This window comes from Juglans regia, chromosome 3, assembly GCF_001411555.2.
Source record: "Juglans regia cultivar Chandler chromosome 3, Walnut 2.0, whole genome shotgun sequence".
Classification (NCBI taxonomy): domain Eukaryota; kingdom Viridiplantae; phylum Streptophyta; class Magnoliopsida; order Fagales; family Juglandaceae; genus Juglans; species Juglans regia.
Genome location: NC_049903.1, coordinates 11,692,031 through 11,708,816, shown reverse-complemented (window position 1 = coordinate 11,708,816; position 16,786 = coordinate 11,692,031).

The window sequence follows — 16,786 nt, the reverse complement described above, 5'->3', positions numbered from 1 at the left end:
ATATGGAGATTTGAAAAAGATATAATGATGATATGAGAATTTTGTGTCTCATCCCACTCTCCAAACCTACAATTGCTCGTAGACTTCTTGGAGTATCAGACATGTCTGAACGCAAAGCAGGGGGGGAAGTGAAGGCTGGCACAGGCTACAAGAATTCAGGAGAGCATGAGAGATTTGCCCCTTGGAGATGGGAAACGGAAATATTATCTATCACCTCTGACCAGAATCGTCATGTTAAAACTGTATGATTAAGTTGCTTAAATGAATAAATTGTTTAACCAAAAATAAATTCAGCACTTAATTATACAGTAGATTATAGTACTTGAATAAATTGATAATTCTTGATATTTTGTACTTAAGAAGATGCATAATGCAGCTGGTTGTGACAAGGATACACATGACACTTACATTGTAAAGTCACATCAAATTTAATATTCCAATTTCACCCTTGCAGTACTAAGCACTTAGTCCTATTTGTTGTAGGGCATTTTTGGAAGAGAGGTTATCAATTGAATTAATACTCTTTTGGAAGACTCACTCGTATACCTAAGGGAATTAGAGAGAGAAGATGTGGTCCTGGAGAGGGGAGGAATCGGTTAAGCAGTGGAATGTGTACGAGAGCAGAAGGGGAAGTTGTGGATGGGCGAATCAACATCACACGGATGAGAAAAGCAGAGCACGGGCCAGGAGATATACATGGATTGCAGCTGGAATGAAAAAAAAAAAAAAGGAGGTGAAGTGGTCCCTGGGTAGATACACGAAAATTTGCAGAAGAGTATTTTGGCAAAAAGGTTCCTGGGAGAATCAAAGAGGATTTTGAGGATGGATAGACGAAGTGGTCCCTAGGAGTAACGAAAGGCTGCCGTGGAATAAAAGTGGGTTTTGCTAGAAGTATTTCGTGTGTCGTTCCTGGGAGTAAAAACAAAAAATCACAGCAGAGAGTGCTTGGCTTGGTGCTGGAAGTTTCTTCGAGGAGCTATGGTTTTTTTGTGTTTATTTTCTCATTTTCAGAAAAGATGATGCAAGGCTAATTTTTGTAGCTTGGGTTGCGGGATGTGGCTAGATTTGTTTTGGGTTTTAGGTTAATGAAATTTTTGTTGGTTTAAACGTTATTTTTACTCTATTGCAAGCCTGAAATTGATTTGAAACTAGATAGAAGCTCTTGTTCTTGTTTTGTTGTAGACGTAAGGTGTAACGCCCCGTCCTCGAGGGTCTGGAGAGTTAACTCATGTCACCTAAAAATCATTTTTCATCCACATATTACATACACTAATTTTTCTCTATCGCACAAAATACTCATTAAGTCACATCAAATACTCCAGTATAATTATTCTAAGACAATATAAAGTCTTAATATAAATATCAACCTCCCAACAAATCACATCATCATAGCACAATAAGCATACTGAATGAAATCCTCAATACCCATATAAACATTTTATGCTTAACCATCATTCTTAACTCATCTCACTCATGCTCCATATTCTTGATCCTCAACTGAGCTATTCAAATCATCTAAAAAATATTGTGAATATAAATGGTGAGTTATCAACAACTCAGTAAGCAGAGAACTTATACTAGTATGTAAACATGAGCATTTTCAGAAAGTTCAGTATGCAGAAACAAAACATTTCATTTTTATATGCAGATCTCAGAAACGTGTTATAAAAAAATCAGAGCGACTTTTCAAACTTTGCATACTCAAAAATTAACTATTTATATTTAAGGATATTTTTCATATTCAAAGACCATTTTGATATTCAAAAACAAAATGTTCATATTCAAATATCCGTTTCATAATCAAATACATTTTTGCTATTCAAAAATCATTTTCATATTCAAAAACCAATTATTCATATTTAAATATTCGTTTCTTATTCAAAAACGCTTTGGCATAACATAACCGAACATCTTCATCTTATCATATCATGTCATATTGTATCATATTATATACTATGTTTAACCCCCGTGGTATGGTTATGCTATCCCCAGTGGCCAAATCAGGCAGTATCATATGGTGAAATTTCTCATTTTTCAATCTCGGAACCCCGAGTGTGCACACAGGAAAGAACACGTAAAAGACCATTTTGTTTTCAAAGTGGGTGCACTCATATCATATCATATCATGTTGATACCAACCATATCACGTGAACCTGTATCATTATATCAGAACCATATTCAAAATCAGATTCAGAACAGATAAGTATGCCAAAGTTTTATCATATCTATATCATATCAAAACACGTACGAAACATATTCATATCATTTTCATTTGATCAAAAACATATCCAAATCATTTAATATCACATGCATAAAAATCTCAATGATATCATATTCGCTCTTTTGCATATTTCAGAAACATGTCAAATATTGCTCATGTCTACACTATTCATATCAAAAGAATTTCTTTTCTCTTTCATCCATATCTCATGAGTGAATGCAAAACATATACTGAGGTTATTTTTCACCTTTTCTTTTTAAAACAATATGCACATTTTTTTTTTTACAAACCAACCTCAGTTCATTTCTTTTTATGCAAATCTAGCATAGGAACCTCGCTTACTTGGACTTCTTAGCTTTTTAAAAATTTTCCTCAACATTTCGAAACAAAATTAATCGTCACCTATAAGATAGTCACAAAAATTTTCATAAATTTTCAATCAATCTCGTATTTCGATATTCAAGTCTAAAACTTCTAAAATAATCTATTTTTTAATTCCTCAAACCCAAAATTCTCATTATTCCTAAAATACCAACATCGCTTTCTAAACTCATCAATATCCAACATAATAATACCGACTAAAACATTAAACTCTAACTTATTTACGATTGAAAATCAAACTATCAGATTTAATACTAAATAGAATAATTATACCAAAATATTTTAAATTATATAACAACAATTATTTAATACACTAGATCATAATAAAATTACAACATTATCGTTTACTTTTAAAAGAAGCTTTACTAAAAAAAAATTTTAACTTACCAAAAATCATTTTTGTAAACATGAAAAACTTAAGAGTTTACAAATACATATTAAAGGTTTAAAACATAATAATGAAACTTGTAACTCGTAGGTAATAATGAATTTTTTTTTTCATTAGACCAACTATGCAATGGCTTTTGAATAGCTATATAAACATATATTTATATATTTACAACTATTTAAAATCAACAACATGACAAGAAACAGAGAGAGGAACTGCAGGAGCTTACGACCAAACCAAGTGTATGCGTGGAGCGGCAAGGCGCGGTGGGCTAGCTGGAGGAGCTACGGTGGTGCGACTGGAGTGCAACGGAGGTGTACGGCGGCAGGGCTACGTACGCTAGATGGCGAGAGTGAGAGAGAGATGCACGGTAAGGGAAATGAGGGAGAGACCAAGAGGGAAGAACCACCAACCCGAAATGGCGTGAGCTTACCAGAACTTGAGGCGGCGTGTGGCGGTCTGGGGTGAAGGGAAGTCCTCGCCGGCAGTTTCTATGGGGGTCACAACATGGTGGAGCTCTTGGTGGATGATGATTTCGGCGGCTCAAGGTGGCTGAGCAAAGCTCTGTTTTTTGGGACTAAAACAGGGGAGTCTGAAGCTTGCAATAGAGGCTACGACGGCGCTGGGCGGTAGCTTCATTCGGTTGAGCACGGTGGTGAGATCTGGCCAAAGATTCACAGTGGCGTGTGATGACCGAATGGTTTGGGTGGTTGAGGCGTGAAGAGAACAGAGGAAATAAATTTAAGGTTGAGAAAAGCTTAACATATATATAGGCTATAAATAGAAAACAGAAAAAACCTAAAACAAAGGGAAGGGGAATGTGCATGAAAAAGGAAAGATGGCTTGAACCCATGCAATGGATGACGTGAACCCGTGTGACAGAATCTGGAAACATTTTCCACGTACATGGGTCTGGCAGTGAGCTGGGTCTTACATAAGGCACAACAAAGGCTTGAAAATTTATCAAGGCTCTTTTCAGTTAGATGTTATAATGGGTTTGGTTGGCAATGCAGTGAGGATATTTTTTAAGATATGGTGCAAATCTGAACATGAACTCTCCATCTTCTGATTATCAATTCCTTGACTGGATTGATGGTTGAGAAAATTAACTAAGAACCGAATAAAATAGAGATTCATCTGCAGCTCAATTGTTTGATAAATTGCTTCTTAGAATTTCTTTTATGTTGAAATCTTAAGTATTTCTAATTTCATTTTGCTGCATTTAGTTTCACACTTTGTTCATTTTATTTTCAAGATTCTTTACATGTTAAGTCGAAGGAATGGACTTGATAATTCATTTCGATTTGGATTCAAATGTAGATATGTTTACAGCTTGCTTTTGTAATTAGATTGCATAAATCCTTTCATACACTCTGTTTTTACATAACCATAAAAAGTTCAAAAAGAATTCACATAGCACCTCCTCACCTTTCTTTATACATAAACCATACGATTTTACATAGCATTTTCAAAATTGTTTTAATACTCTTTTGTCCTTGTGGAATACAATCCTAAATTTATCCTTGATACAACTTGGCACTTCTACACTTAGAAGAACACATTTGGACCAACATCAACCTTCTTGTTCTATTTTATTTATTTTCTTCGTTTTTTTTCCCTTGAAAGGATCAGTAGTTGTCACGACCAATTAAAACGAATTTTGTACCGATCTACTTTACTACACGTCCACATATATAGCTAGTGCTAGGTTGGAAATATTTGAAGCTTTGGAGCACAAGACACAACCATTCCAAAAAGACAACGTCAGGGCCACATAATTTTATGCTTATCCAGACAGTAGTGTCTCTTTCAATTAATGCAGGAAAAAATAGTAAAAGAAATTGGAAAATGAAGCAAAAATAGATTAGAAACTCTAATAAATTGGTTTGGATCAAAGGGAAATTTTGAAGATACTCATTCACTTCTCTAAAGTACACCTAGAACGTCTCCTAAAGACCGGAGCATTAATTCACTATTCAGATCCAACCTGCGCATGCGATCCGCCTGGCTCTGATTTATAAAAGTTTGGTCGAGTTGTGTTATCCTCTAAATGCTGGAACAAATTCGGCCATGTAATTGCTTTGAAATTTTAATATAGTTCATGCAAAGCTACTAATAATGGAAAGACGTAGATTAATTTGGGAAAATAAATTTCAAATTCTTCCTTGTGTTTTGTTAAATTAATGGAAAGACGTAGATTTAATTATTTATATATATTAATTACATGATTTTTAACTCAAACTAGTAGCTGCTAGCATAACAATGCATTAACTTGCTGTTATTTAAGCTACTTTATAATAGTTTGAACTTGCTATTAATAATAATCCTATAGCTAGATCATCAGTGCTTCACTTACAAGTAATTCTTCGATCCTTTAAATCAGCTGCATATGAAGAATATTGGCTATTATATAAGCCGATATATATCTATAGATGTATACATATATTACATTAATTAGAGGCAGCTTTAATTTCTGGGCACCCTACCAGATTTTCAATTCTGATGTTCCAACGTCTCTAATACCCACAAAAATCAGTTTCAGTGGTGACCCACCGGGGGCACCCATCTATCCCATACGGCCATATCCAAACTAAGAAAAAAAAAAGGTAACAATACGAATTAATTGGATGACTACAAATTAAAAGATCGAATAATATCATGCACGTTCCTTTCATTCTAATAGCTACAATATTAATTATATATGTTCCCATTTGTGTCCAGTCCACAAAGTCATTTATATATATATATATATATATGAAGGAATATTATTATTGCTAAGCTAAGGAGTCATGCAGAGAAAGCATGGTCCCCATGCATGCATGCAGCAAGTCATGATGATAGGTGCCTGAAAATTTAGAATGAGTTGTTGGAGTCCTTTTCTTGGAGTTCCATGTGTCTTTCGCCAATTGGGAGACCTGGATCCAAATCAGCATCAGTCATGCATCACCTTATAATTTTATTCCTTATGCCTAACCATCATGCAACCCAACATTCATAACCATCCAAAGTCTCATGACAAATATAAAGAGTGTGACATTAAAGATAGATCGAGAAATATCAATCCATGATTCCTTTTTAATCACATGCACGTTCTCATGTAACTTTGATAAGAGTATTCATAGTATTTGGAAAGCAGAATTATTTTGATACGATATAGAGGTAAGGATCCCAACAACCAAAGTCATTAATACCAGAAATATCTGTCGACGTTCTCAACGCGTAAGATGGATCCGTCAATCTCACAACCAGTGAGGTCTGCAAGAGTTTGATTGCGTATAATTACATTGTCTTATTAACCTTTTACCCATACGAAAAAGGCAGAAAAAGAAAAAAGTATTCTAACACAAAGATGGCTTCTGATCAATGCTTAGCAAAATAACAAATCATATCCAAAAATATCTGCTGCCAACTCACCATATTCTGATTTGATTCCATGTAAATATGTATCAGCTTCCACATGGATAGATTTGAATGCACATTAATAAGAGGCATCTCTTCATGGGGAACCGATCATGTGTGATGAGGGAAAGTATTTTCATCCAGGACATGGAGACATGAAGATAACAATTTAAGCAAAGAATGCTTGTGGTCATGAACAGTACGGCCATTATAAGAAAAAGGAAGCTCTATATATATAAATCTTAGTGTGACACTTTTTGATTTATTGAGCAGGCAGTAGTGGGCCAACATTTATTGGCAGGCTATATATCTGTTTCCAGATGCCCCAGCATGTCCACATTCATGTATAATCACACACATGCACATATATATATATAAAGCCAATGGAACATGTTTAAACATGTATTAGAAGAAAGCGAAATCAGATGAACAGGTTTTGTTGCATTGTTTAGAATCCATGAATATTGGCTCTTCGTTAGTATGAATACTTTTGACAGTACTGAAAATGTGTGTGTGTGTGTGTGTGTATCCACACTGCATCAAAAATATTGTTCTATAAAACAATTCTCTAATCAAAGGTCCAAGCAGCAGATAGTAGGAGAAAGTCCTACCAGCAAGCTCTCTACGCTGTTAACATTACTTGGCTTGATTTGCAAGATAGTGCTGCAAGATAGCACATGCTACAAAGACAGTTCGTATACAAGACTTCCATTTTTCTAGTAGTGACGATTAAAAAAGAAAGCAAGTGAAAACTAAGCTTCAATTGATGTGGCTTCTGTACAGCTAATAAAACAAAAGTGCTGCTGCATCTGTCAGACAAGATAATCGTTTATTTTGATTCATAAGTGCGGTTAATCCATCTTGAACATCAACTGAACAAACAGATTTGTTTTTTTCTTGTGGAGGACCTTGAATTGACTTCCAACAGGACCCAACTTGCAGAAGACATAGCCCCTGTCTCAGGCCAATTTAACAAGATAATTAGAAGTACAATTATCTTCATATACTCCCAAAACAGGAAAAATAGTTCATTTCATGTGGCTAGTAAGAGAGGAAGAAAGGTCTACAAGCTATAAGACATTATTAGTGTGCATAAAGCTAAATGCAGCTTAATTACCGAACAAGCATCTATGAAAAGACAATACAAAAGAAGGGAAAAAAAAAAGGTAGAGAAACTCTTTCCATAATCTGGATTGCGAATCAATATATATAACAGTACTGAGAGACAGAAGAAATCGTACATTGGAGCAAATCCACCCAATTTGATTCTACATGTGATCTTCCACATGGACATTCAGACAAAAAGAGAAATGAAATCTTCCAAGATTTCTTTCCTGGACAGTAAATATAAAGAACCAATTAGGGAAAAGAATGCTAGGCATTTGATGGAACCATATAATTCTAAATTGATGCACCATTGTACAGTACAATGGTAACAGTCATTGCACTATCAAGCCCAATTGCATGGGCTTAACAGTCCTTCCCTTAAATTGATGCACCATTAAATCGCTAGGTATTTCATTGGGCTCAGTTCGAGCTCAAAAACTTCCTCAGCAGCTAAAATATTGCCTTTCAGCTTTCCCAGCAAAAACCTACTAAACATACAACTTTTGGCCTCTCTGCTTTCCCAGCAAACACAAATTGCCTTTCAGCTTCATAGGTAATAGGATACAGGTTTTTACTAAAGTAAAAGAGAAGTAAAGTCTACATGAAATGTGAAACCACATAGCACTTGAAATAGAAAATGCCAGGTGAAAACCCATATTATAGATTACTAGTAGTCCCGTCACATGTGGTAAACTTCTTTTCCTTTATAACTAGGGTATATATCCTATCAAAGTTGCAAAGCCTATGGCCTGATTGGCATAACCACCAGCATACAAAATAGAAGTCTGAAGTTCGAAACCCCCCACTCCCAAATGTATCAAAAAAAAAAAATATCCTATCAACAATACAACATTAGAGAAAGCATCCTAAAAGAGTTCGGACCAACAAGAATGCATCACTGACTGAATTATGTTAAGTAGTAAATGTTAGACTAAATACAATTCTCTAATACGGAATAACACGTTAGAAATGAGAATTGAAAGGTTTTAATGCCAAGAAATATTACCTTCAGCCATTGATGTTATTCACTGTTTAAGCTGCGTTTATTACTATATTTGGCTCTTCCAAACTCTTCTCTACTCTATTTAGATGGTGTAATACCGAAGGGAATTGAGTGAGTGAGTGAGTCTGGGGACCAAACACGCTATTTATAGCCGAAGTCTCCATCAAACTTCGGTGTTTACGTGTCCCACGTGATCCTATTTTCATGAGATCAATTATGAAGCAGATGGAAGAGTGATGGACCACTTAAAGGACTCTTAAGTGATAGATTCCTACTCACGAACGTCTCCGTGAGTGAGAAACGATCAACATTCTCTCACTTGATCCACACTCCTAATATAAGATTTCATCTTAAACTCATCAATAATCTTCATTTAAGTAATAAATACATTAATCATGGCGATAGGTCCTCTAATGACGAGTATTACCTTCCATGTATTACTATGTATTCATTCTTTAAACATTATAATTTATGTGGGAACAATTTCTTAATGAATAAACCCTATGTTTATTCTTGGTCCAATACAGATGAATTTTCTCAAAAATAAATTAAGGTGCACATTAATATGAGAAAAGAACATCAAAACGATTAAAAATTTCATTAAAAATAACATTGTTCATACAATGAAAGACTACATTATGGAGCCAAGTCTCATATTCACTACATGATCCTTAAATTTCAACAGTGGCATGCCCTTAGTCAAAGGATCAGCGATCATTATTTCAGTGCTCAATGACCACTTTATTTTCTTTAACACGTTCCCTTATGGCTAAATATTTAATGTCGATTTGTTTACTCCGACTCTCACTTTTGTTGTTCTTAGCCATAAAAACAGAAGCTGAATTGTCGCAATACATTCTCAATGGCCTAGAGATTGAATCCATAATTCTAAGCCCAGAAATGAAACTCTTAAGCCATACACCATGTGAAGTAGCCTCAAAACAAGAGACGAACTTGACTTCCATAGTGGAAGTGGCAGTCAAAGTCTGTTTGGCACTCCTCCAGGATATAGCTCCACCGGCCATAAAAAATATGTATCCTAATGTTGAATTGCGTGAATCAATACAGTCAGCAAAGTTAGAATCTGAGTAACCAATTACTTCCAGATTGTCCGTTCGTCTATACATAAGCATGTATTCTTTGGTCCCTTGAAGGTACCTCATTACTTTCTTTGCAGCTCTCCAGTGGTCTAAACCTGGATCACTCTGATATCATCCTAACATTCCCACAGCAAATGCCATGTCAGGTCTTGCACAGACCTGAGCATACATTAGGCTTCCGACAGCAGAAGCATATGCAATGTTCTTTATTTGTTTCCTTTCAAGATCGTTCTTTGGGCATTGATTCAAATTGAACCTATCACCCTTCACAATGGGAGCTACATTTGGTGAACAATCCTTCATCCGATATCTCTCCAAAAATTTATTAATATAGGTTTCCTGAGACAGACTTAAGATACCTCGAAATCTGTCTCTATGGATCTTAATGTCAATGACATAAGATGCCTCACTCATATCCTTCATATCAAAATTTTTAGAGAGGAATTGTTTCTCCTCATGTAGCAAACATTTATCATTAGTTGTTAGCAAAATGTCATCCACATATAAAACAAGAAAACAGATTTTACTCCCACTGACCTTCTGGTATATACATTGATCCATAACGTTTTCTACAAAACCGAATGAAGAAATTACATTATGGAATTTTAAATACCATTGGCGGAATGCTTGTTTTAAACCGTATATGGATTTCTTGAGCTTGCAAACTAATTGATCACCATCACTAGAGGAGAATCCTTCAGGCTGTTTCATGTAAACCTCATCCTCTAGATCTCCATTGAGAAATGTTATTTTCACATCCATTTATTGCAATTCTAAGTCAAAATGGGCTACTAATGCCAAAATAACACGTAAGGAATCTTTCTTAGATACGGGAGATAAAGTCTCCGTGTAATCAATTCCTTCTTTCTGAGTGAATCCCTTAGCAATGAGTCTTGCCTTGTATCTCTCAATGTTGCCTAATGAGTATCTTTTAGTTTTAAAAACTCATTTAAATCCAATGGCTTTTACACCATTAGGCAACTCAACAAGATCCCAGACTTCGTTACTCTTCATAGAATTCATCTCTTCCTTCATGGCATTGTACCATAATTCTGATTTTTTGCAACTCATGGCTTGTGAAAAGAATTCGGGATCATTTTCGGCTCCAATGTTATAGTCAGATTCTTGCAGATACACAACATAGTCACTAGAAATTGCTGATCTCCTTGCTCTAACAGATCTTCTTAATGTTGCACCATCATCTTCCTGAGAAATATGTGGTTTAACTTGTTGTTCAAAAGTTGTTGGCAACTCTTGAACTACCTGATCTACTAGAGTGTCGTCAGTAACTTGTGGAACATCAATGATTGGTTGTTCAAAACCAGTTTGTACTTGAGGGGTGTTGTAAATAATAACCAATCTATCACTTGAGGTGGAAGGTTGAGATTCTGAATGATCATTCTCAGAAACTATGTTCCTGGTTTGATCGCTCCCACTGATCAAGTCATTTTCAAGAAATTTTGCATTTCTTGATTCCACAATCCTAGTACTGTGAGATGGACAATAAAATCTATAACCTTTAGACCTTTTAGCATATCCAATGAAATACCCACTAATAGTCCTTGGGTCTAGTTTCTTCTCTTGTGGATTATAAATTCTTACCTCAGACGAGCATCCCCAAACGTGCATATGTTGCAAACTCGGTTTTCAATTTTTCCATAATTCAAATGGCATTTTAGAAACAGCCTTGGTTGGAACTCGATTTAATATATACACTGTCGTCTTAAGTGTTTCAGCCCACAATGATTTAGGAAGATTGGAGCTGCTAAGCATACTCCTCATCATGTCCAATAATGTTCAGTTTCTTCTTTCTGCTACACCATTCTGGTCCGGTAAACCAGGCATGATGTATTGGACAACAATCTCATACTCTTGAAGAAACTTTCCAAATGGCCCAGGTGCTTGTCCATTTTCTGTGTATCTTCCATAATATTCTCCACCTCTATTTGATCTCACGATCTTAATTTGTTTACCTCATTGTTTCTCTACTTCAACCTTAAAGATTTTAAAGGCATCTAATGCTTTGTTCTTGTTATGAAGCATGTAGAGATACATATATCGTGAGTAATCATCTATAAAAGAGATGAAGTATTTCTGACCATGTGAGTCCATGTCTGGACTACATATATCAGTATATATAATCTCTAATATGTCTGAACTCCTATTAGCACCTTTCTTTGACTTGTTGGTCTGCTTTCCCTTTATGCAGTCCACACAAGTCTCAATCAGTAAAATCCAGAGTATTAAGTACCCCTTCATTTACTAATCTTTTAATTCTATCTATGGAGATATGACTTAATCTCCGGAGCCGTAATTTAGAGGAATCCTCATTAATAACACATCTTTTAGTGTCACTGTGAACATGCATTGAATCATAAGTGGTATTGTTTTGTAAATTAATGCAGTAAAGATCATCAGACAAAGTACCATTCCCAACACAATCAGATTTATAAAATAAATTAAATGATGAATTTGAAAAATTAAAGGAATATTCAAAAGGTACTAGTCTTGAAACTGAAATCAAGTTTCTAGAAAAACTTAGAACATAAAAGGTTTTTTCCAACTTTAAAACAAAACCACTAGATAAAATTAAATAGCAAGTTCCAACAGTTTCCACATGCGAGCCCATCTTGTTTCCTAATAAGATGTTTCGCTCACTTCCCACTGGCTTCCTTAGATTTTGCAAACCCTGCAAGAAATTTGAAATGTGGATTGTTGATCCAGAATCAATCCACCATGTGTTAATATTGACATTAACCATATTAGATTCATAACAAACAAGTGAGGTTGGATTACCTTTGTCTGCAAGCCATTTCTGGAATTTGGCGCATTCCTTCTTCATGTGTCCCTTCTTTTTATAAAAGAAACACTTGGAATATTTCTTAATACCACCTTGGGGAGGTATTTTGCCATTTCCTTTCAGTTTGGCTTGATATTTACCTTTTCCATGCGTTACCAGCAATGCACTTTCACCCTGTTCCATCATCAGTCTCCCTTCCTCTTGAACACACATGGTCATGAGTTCATTAATTGACCATTTATCCTTATGTGTGTTATAAGAGATTTTGAATGGTTCATATTGATGCGGGAGTGTGTTCAGGATGTAGTGCACCAGGAAGGACTCCGACATTTCAACCTCGAGTTTCTTCAATTGAGCCACATTGTCCCTCATTTGCATGATGTGCTCACGCACACCTTTCACACTGGTGAGCCTTAGGAATGAGAACTTCATAATTAGGGTGCTTGCTAGTGCCTTGTTTGAAGTGACAAATTGTTCATCAATGGCTTTTAGCAAGTCTCAGACCTTTTCATGCTGATCGACAGAACCACGAATACCAGCTGATATTCTAGTCTTAATGAACATCATGCTGAGGCGATTAGATCGCTCCCATCGCTCATAAAGTGCGATGGCTGCTGCATTGCTGGTATCAGTTAGTGCTGGTGGTTCGTCTTTCCTAATAGCATAATCTATGTCCATCCACCCTAAATGAAGAAGAATTCTCTCCTTCCAGACCTTATAGTTATTTCCCTTAAGTTCAAGGATATCATAACGAATATTAGAGAAATTTGTAGGTTGTGTAACTGCATATAGATTACATGCTTACGTTAAAATTGATGCCTAAATTAAATATTCATGTTTTACCAATGTAAATCATACTTAGAAATTGAATCTAATGACATACAATTGCCTATGGTCTAAGTTTTTAATTCAAGTAGATCCAATTAATCTATATGATAGAATTTTATCAATTTAATTACTTAATTCATAATTCTAAAATGTATATTATGATTTGATGTGTATTCTATCTTAAAATTTTATGATAAAACTATCAAATTATTTATTTAATTCATAATTCCTGTGGGTAATTTATGAATAACTTGATATTTTATCCTAATTAATAATATAAATATAATAAGAATTCCTGTGGGATAAAATTTATTATATTTAAGTATAATTAATTACAATTAATGTCTAATATTATTTATGTGATCCTAATCAATCATAATAATTTTACTTAATTAAATATGCTGTGGCTATTCTCTAATTAACGTAAAATTATATGGATCACTCAACATTTAAATTGCATAAGACTAGCTTAATATTATGAATTACATAAATTTAACTAATACTCACATGTTATAATTATACACAAAATATTCATAATATAAACATAAATATTGCACAATCAAAACTATAATATTATGCATAACATTTAATTTCATGCTTTAAACTATATACGCATCAAAAATTGCATGTATAAAGTAAAATTAATCAATTCATGCAAACTAAATATGAGCATAATAAACAAATTTACACTACAATTATTCACATTGCATATAATTAAAATAAATAAAAATTATAAGCACAAAGGGTATAGGCCCAAAAACCCACTTTTCAAGTCATTTAAAATGGGAAAAAAAAATTCCTTTTTTTTTTTTTACACTGTCCCATATAAACGACATGTCGTTTTTCTAGAAGGAAAAAAGATGTGTCATTTTGCTCATCGTTCAAAAACAGAAAGCCCTTAAACGACATGTCGTTTTTATTAAAACTAAAAATCGTTTTTCATCAAATTGAAAACAACGTGTCGTTTAACATTATACTGGATAAAGACTTCAAAACAAAACGACGTGTCGTTTATCATTATACGGGATACAAAATTCCTTAGGTAAACGACATGTCGTTTTCATCAAATTGAAAACCACGTGTCGTTTAGCATTACCGTATGAAATAATTCCCTGCCTAAACAACGTGTCGTTTTCATCAAACCGAAAACGACATGTCGTTTAGTAATACTGAAGGATCACTCCCTCCCTAAACGTCATTTTCATTAATTCTGAAAACGACATGTCGTTTTTGGCCGTCTTCAACCTCCAGACAGCACGCAGACTTGCGATTTTACATCCATTTTCAAGTCCAAAAACACGTTTTTAATCACAAAAAGTTTAGAAAAACTATTTCTTTATGATTTCTAAACTTCTTTCAAATAAAAAACGTCCAAAAATCAAAACTCAAAAAAATTCTATTGTTTCGACCAAAAAAAGAGTGTAATAGAGTTTTGATTTTAAACATCAAGGCAGAGGTTTTAATGGTTCTGATACCAACTGTTAGACTAAATACAATTCTCTAATACGGAATAGTACTTTAGAAATGAGAATTGAAAAGTTTTAGTGCCAAGAAAAATTACCTCCAGCCATTGATGCTATTCACTGTTTAAGCTGCGTTTATCACTGTGTTTGGTTCTTTCAAACTCTTCTCTACTCTATTTAGATGGTGTAATACCGAAGGGAATTGAGTGAGTGAGTCTGTGGACCAAACAAGCTATTTATAGCAAAAGTCTCCATCAAACTTCGGTGTTTATGTGTCCCACGTGATCCTATTTTTATGGAATGAGTTATGAAGCAGATGGAAGAGTGATGGACTACTTAAAAGACTCTTAAGTGATAGATTCCTACTCACGAACTTCTCCGTGAGTGAGAAATGGTCAACAGTAAATCCATGATAATCACAAATTGTACTGTTTAAAAATATATATGGCAAATATCTAATAGATGAAATCATTAAAAGGGAGGTAAACAAGGCAGGATGGATTTCCATAATCAGGAAAGAGAAGTACATAACGATTCAGACATAAGAACATGACATTTTTACAATGAAATAAACGGACATCCATATGTGCACAATCTGCTGTTATTCCAACTGTTTTCCAAATGGATAGAAATGTTGACTATACATATAGATCTCCAAAATTGAATAACAATAATCTTTGGGGGATTGCTCTCCTAGATTTCAGGGACAAGAGGAAACGATTTTGAGACAGCATGAATGCAAGCATTTAGAAACCAAAAATCATGCTCCAGGCTTAGTTACTCCAGGCTCAAGTCCCTTGGCAAATAGGGCTAAACAATGGGATGACTAATTGCTAGTGTGCTTGTAAGAATGTAGCAAGACCATGTTCGGGTATAAATCGCTAAAATGCACAGAAGAAACCATTGTACATTGGAGTTTATTAATTCACATGACAAAATCTGAATTCTACCATAAATTTTCTATTGGAAGTTTTTGGTAACAGAGGAACGAGCAGAACAAGAAACTTATTGTATTGAATTAATTGAATTAATCAGTGATGATCTACATCGATGTGTTTATAGCAAGAGAGAAACTTATTACAACCAATGAGCATTAAGCTTGCTTAACTAATTTCTAATTAAATTCCATATAAGCAAATAATTCAGCCATATCAGCAACCTCTGCCAGATCAGCAACCTGATTAGCAACTCCAAGATGCCCCCTCAAGATGGGGTGTGGATGTCCAAAACTCCCATCTTGGTAAGTAAAGTATGAAACTGAGTGCAGCCAAGAGGCTTTGTAAAAATATCACTGAGTTGATAAGCAAAAGTAATGTGAAGGGTTTTGATAATATTGGCTAATAATTTTTCTCTTACAATATAACAGTCAATTTCTATGTATTTTGTTCTCATGAAAGACAAGGTTAGCTGCAATGTAAAGGGCAGCTTTGTTATCGCAAATTAAAAGTGCAAGCTGAGGATGAGTAATCTGAAAATCCTTCAACAAAGCAAGTAGCCATGATAGTTCATAAGTAGTAAAGGCCATACAGCTCTATATTCAACTTCAACTGAAGACCTTGAGACAGTTTATTGCTTTTTAGACTTCCAAGATATTAAGAAATCACCAAGAAAAACACAAAATCCAGTGACTAACTTTTGGATATCAACAAAACCCGCCCAATCTGAGTCATAAAGACACAAAATCCAGTGACTGACTTTTGGATATCAACACAAACCCACCCAATCCAAGTCACAAAAGGCTTTTAGATGAAAATTTGATTGTGCAAGAAAGAAAAGGCCATGCTCAGGTGTACTTTTTAAATATCTCAAGACTCTATGAACTGCATCTAGATGACGTTGATGTGGTTTTTCCATATATTGATTGAGAACTTGTACTGCATAGGTAAGATCTGGACAAGAAATGGTAAGGTATATTAACCTGCCAATCAACCTATGATAGCTAGAAGGATCAGCAACCAAATCACATATTTTGCTCCATGGGAAACTAAATAGGTTTTGCATCTAAGAGCATGAGCATTAGTCAATGCATATGCATATGCAAAATCACCTCTTTTGCATAACCACTTTGCCATTTAAGCAAAATTCTCACATTGGCT